Raw genomic sequence first — 5,619 nt, 5'->3', positions numbered from 1 at the left:
CATCTTATCTTTGTTTTTATACATAAACCTGCGCTTGAGAAGATCATATACCATTTTTATCTGGAAACGAGCATTGTTGTCCTCCGAAAAGTCAAGCTATTACCCAAAGCAGCTTTTCCTGAAATAAGAATCCAATTTTTGTTCTCGAAGTATTTTTCCGAAGGCTTCGAAAGATTTCCCCCTAACTTAACCACAAGATCACCCGTTAAATCTATGGTACCATCGTACTGCATTCTTATAAGATAACAATTAATGCTGAAGGTTTTGACCAACTCTTCGGTGGAAGGGCTATTAGCTTTTGGATCATCTCTTTGAAAGATTCCTCCTCCCCATATTTATTATCTTCTGCTCCTGAGTGAGATAACGCTTGTAAAGCAAGCTCATAGAGTGGTGGATGTAGCCGAGCTGCTCCACTTGTTCCTTTACTTGGACTTGATTAGATTTCTTTTATTTTGGGAGCCATGTTATCTTAAATTAACAGGAACATAACATAGATTATAATTGATTAATGCATAACAATAATATAACAGTTCCAATAGACAACTAATCTGTTGCACCAGGTATGTTATCTGTTGCAATATATAGCCGACCTGTTGCAATGGATGAGTAATCCATGGGAACCATAAAAATAGCACTAATCTATTGCACCTGGCATTTTATCTGATGCAACATATAACTGACCCGTTGCAACGGATGAGTAATCCATTGGAAATCATAAAAATAAATCATTAATCTATTGCACCAGGTATGTTATCTGTTGCAACATATAACTGACCTGTTGTAATGGATGAGTAAACCGTTGGAAAGAATAAAAATAGATCACTAATTAGTTGCACCGGGTATGTTATCTGTTGCAACATATAACTGACCTGTTGCGACGGATGAGTAAACCCTTAGAAAGAATAAAAGCAGTCACTAATCTATTGTAAAATGAAGAGTAAACCGTTGGAAAGAATAAAAACAGATCACTAATTAGTTATCTGTTGGATCAATACTGCTTAGATTTCTTCCAAACAGAAGAGCCGTTTGTTGCAACAGATGAATGATCTGTTAGATTGTTCACCTGTAGCATTAGATTTTCATAGTTGCATCAGATTTTCATCTGTTGCATCAGATATTTCATCTGTTACATCAGATATTTCATCTGTTGCAATATCATTTTTACCAAGACAAACAACAAATCAACCCAGCAACACCAACATATCACACGCACACACATATACTAAGAATATCAACTATGACAAAAAATCACTAACAAATTTGAATCAACAGTACGACAACAAAAAGAAGAAATGTCAGAAATTAGGATTTTATTCAGTCCATATTTCAATACTAGAAGAGTAGCTGGCTCAAGTTCCTCTATTTCTTCATATTTTTTTACCTGTGAAAAAAAAATGGGACGACGAAAAACTCGAAGTTGTTTTCGCCGGAGAAGTCTTCACGTCAATTGACGATTGAAAGTCGAAAAGGAACTCGCCCAACTATTTATCGTCAGAGGTTGAAGGGAGAAATTTTGCAGAACTGTTGGTTGGGAGAGAATTGAGAGAAGCTGGAGAGAGAGAGACGTTGATTTGGATTGAAGAGGGGTGTGGGTTGGGTTGATTTGTATTTTTAAAAAGATTAGAAAGTTTTGAAAATATTAATCAAGTCGACAATTAACTTAATCAAGTTTCCTAATGATGTTTGACCCTAACTATTGGTCAGTGTCACCAATCCTTCATTCAAGACTTAAAAGACACATTTCCTTCAATTTTCTCTAGAGATAATCTAACTTTCTCTTTTTGGGAAAATATACGAATACTATTGCTTAGATATAGAGAGAAAGAGGAGGAAAATACATTATATAAGTCTAAAGTAAAAGAAAAACATAGAGGAATAATTATGGGTTGGAACCATTCTATCATCTCATTTATAAAATATGTGTAAAGTATATAGGTGATATATACTTTATACAAAATATACATACACTGAAAAGGTATATTGTTGCACTAAAGCTTTTACTATACGCGAGGTCTGAAGAAGGACTGGATCACAAGGTCTATGTGCTATTATACATTCAATATGTGTATATATTATACATACTTCAACTATGTTAGTAAACTATTTGCCGAAGGGTATATATCAGTAACTTTTTCTAAAAGAAAATACTTCTTCGTCTCATTTTCTATATTCATATTTGACTGAATATGAAGTTTAAATTTCTAAATAAGATTTATGAGGTGTAAGCTAAATAATACATACAAAGTATTAAGGAAAAATATCATTCTAAGTGACTAGTGATTATTACTTATTAGAGTTTCACATGTCTTATTACTTTAAGTAAATAATAGTTAAGTAGCAATAAGTCATGTCATTAAGGATAAATTAGATTATATAATATATCTAGCGTAATACTACAAAGTGGGGTTATTAGGAGGGTATAATATACACAGTGTATATCATTACCTTAGAAGTAAAAAAGATTGTTTTTGATATATCCTCAAGAATATATGGTCCAAAGCAATATAAATTAGAGATTCTAAGATTTAATGGGAAGGTATCATTCTTTTCTAATACTTAGCTATTTTAATAAAACGAAGGCCCAAAGAAACAAAGGGCGTTTGGTCTAGTGGTATGATTCTCGCTTTGGGTGCGAGAGGTCCCGAGTTCGATTCTCGGAACGCCCCTTCCTTTTTAAGAAATACCTTAAATTCATTTTTGTTTTTGTGTTTGGCCCTATGGTGACTAGGGGAGAGAAAAATAGGGAGACAAAAGGAGCATTTCGAGAATTGAACTCGGGACCTCTCGCACCCTAAGCGAGAATCATACCACTAGACCAAATGCCCATGTGATAGCAGGCAGCAAACTTTATATATATATATATATATATATCATTTTCCTACTTGGAACAGTTTGGGAAATACACTCAACTTCTATATCCCCCTCATTAAGAGTCACGTACTCGTTAATCTACAGACATTTCATGTTTTGTCTAATTAGTTCTTTGAATATTTTGTTTTTTGATAGGATAATATTTTGACTCTTTTAGTGTTAATATAAATTATGTAGAACTAGATTTAAATTCAAGGATTTGAATAGCTTGATCTTGAATCTTCATTTTGAATTTAAATTATTCGCCACAGAGAGTTGGATGATTGCCACAAATAATGAATATAGATTTTATAAACATGTAACTTGATCTTGAAAGTCTTGATGCTTGTCTTCGTTCTTGATTTTGAACTTGAACTTGAACTCGAACTCATAACTTGTAGAGAATTTACAACTTTTGATCTATGAACTCTCTACTTGCTTCTTGTTCTTAATTTTTATCCTTTATGAATTACGAGAACTCCTATTCAGATTTGTAGGGAATGGTGTAGTTATGTGATTTGATTGGTCAATTTAAAATTGAACTATCACATTTAGAACATGTTATAAACACATGTGACATGATTTAAGTGCCTCATTATTTGACTTGAATTAACACGTAATTTTGATATGTGTGATTCATTTTTTTGCCTTAAATTATCACGTAATTTTGACACATGACATACTTCTCATGACTCATTTATTTGACTTGAATTACCATTTTATTTGAAATGTGACATAACTTTAATGATTTATTTATTTGTATTGGTGATAAAAACAAGTTTAGAGAGATCAAAAATGTAAAACTGAATATTAGAGTGCGGAAGCAAAAAAAAAAAAAAACAGAAAGCTAAGTAAAGATATGGGAAATTCAAATGAAGGATCCAAGTAACAACATATAGATTTATGGATAAAATCTTACGCCTTTACTTGAAAAAAATGAATCAAAATAATAAATTTAGATCTGGACCGCTTTATGAGTAATTTAAGGAACTCTCAAAATATTATTGATAATGTTTTAGCATTTTCATATTAATTTATTATATTTTAAATGCTTTGAAATCATGACATGCAACTCAGCCTATTTATATACTTTACTCCACCCATTTTGTGACATTACCATGCACAGTTAGTTATTTTACCACCAACTCATTTATGCTCATTACTCTAAGTGAGTTTATGTCCTTTAAAGACATATAATGGACGTGAGTTTTCGCTGCATCTATTTCATCATTAAGGTTTGTTATTTCAAGGTTAGTGGTGGATAGTGGTGGATGAATTTGTTCACCATTTTTCTTAAAATTCATGTAATTTTCTACTCTTTATTCCTCTATTATCCTACACTTTATGCCTTGTAATCTTTGTAACTCTTGTAACCTAAAGGCCTTTGATTTTCCCTCTTTACTACCCCTTTATTCATCCTTATTCAATATAAGGATGGATACCTCCTCTATAAATAGAGGTGGTCCCGCATGGTTTTGAAATATACAAGATAATATAGAGTTCACAAAAGTTAGTAAAAACGAGAGTTTATTAGTTGAACGAAGATATTACTTTGTGGATCTTTGAACTCAACTCTTTTCCAGAGTTGTTGAGTTGTTATTTGTGAAAAAACTGTTGTATGTATCCTTGAGGAGATGAGTCAAGAAGATTACTTCTTAACCGAAGAAGAAGAAGAAGAAAACTTTTATTTTTCTCACTTTTGACTTTTCAGTTGTAATATTATTTTAATTTCACCAACAATTTTAAGGAAATTGGATGGCAACAACTGAAAAATCCGCGAATGTTAAGATGGGAGATCTCAACAAGCTATTTCGATTCAATGATACTCATTTCAAAAGGTAGAAGGGTAAAGTACTTTTCTACTTAAGTCTTCTCAATCTCTCTTATGTGTTAATTGAGAAGAATTCAAACAAAATAGATAACTCTTCCATGAGTGATGAAGAATTCATTTCTCTTCAAGAGAAAGTTGAAAAATACGATGGTGACTCATATAAGTGCGGTATTTTCTTCTTAATTGTCTATCTGATAATTTTTATGATTATTATGATAGAACTTACTCTAGTGCAAAGAAAATTTGAAAAGCATTGTAAAGTAAGTATGACACCGAGGGAGTTGGAGCGAAAAAGCATACCACTAGCAGATTTTTTCGTTTTCAAATGATGAACAACAAATCAGTGGTAGACCAAGCTCAGGACTTCATAATGATTATTGGATAGATGAGGTCTGAGGAAGTCAAAATTAGAGATAACCTTATTGTTTGTGGTATAATAGATAAACTTCCTCCTTCTTGGAAGGAATTTCAAAAAACTATGTGCCACAAACAAAAAAAAACTTCTCTTGAGATTTTGATAATGAGAATCCACATGGAAAAAAAAGCAAGAGGCCAAGATAAATTTTTGCAAACAGAAGAAAATAACATCACATCGAAGGTAAATTTAACTACTTCAAATAAAGTTACCCTTGAAACTAACAAAAATACTACTTTGAAGCCAAAAAAGAAAAAATTCAAGAAAAATGATGGTAGACATACCAAGGACAATAATGGTGGAAATAACCAAGCAAAAGATCAACATGTTCAAGAAAAGAGACTGTGCTTTGTCTGTGACAAGAGTGGGCAATCGCTCGATTTTGAAAATTTTGTAAACGTGGACCTATACCTCAGGCAAACATTATCGAAGAATCATTTGTGGCGGTGATAAAAAACATAAACATGGCAGAGAATGTTGATGGATGGTGGACTGACTCTAGTGCAAACCATCATGTCTATTA

General features: G+C 32.3%; 2 non-coding genes across 2 annotated transcripts; one reads left to right on the top strand and one right to left on the bottom strand.

The window, feature by feature from the left end:
- The first annotated feature begins 2,594 nt into the window (after positions 1-2,594).
- On the top strand, positions 2,595-2,666 carry TRNAP-UGG. Its single transcript has one exon. It is a non-coding gene; the product is annotated as a tRNA-Pro (tRNA).
- Positions 2,667-2,753: 87 nt separating this feature from the next.
- TRNAP-AGG lies at positions 2,754-2,825 on the bottom strand. Its single transcript has one exon. It is a non-coding gene; the product is annotated as a tRNA-Pro (tRNA).
- Between the last annotated feature and the right edge of the window lie 2,794 nt (positions 2,826-5,619).

Source organism: Capsicum annuum, chromosome 3, assembly GCF_002878395.1.
Source record: "Capsicum annuum cultivar UCD-10X-F1 chromosome 3, UCD10Xv1.1, whole genome shotgun sequence".
NCBI classification, from domain to species: Eukaryota; Viridiplantae; Streptophyta; class Magnoliopsida; order Solanales; family Solanaceae; genus Capsicum; species Capsicum annuum.
The sequence above is the reverse complement of the archived record's forward strand: the minus strand, read 5'-3'. Positions and strand labels throughout refer to the sequence as shown.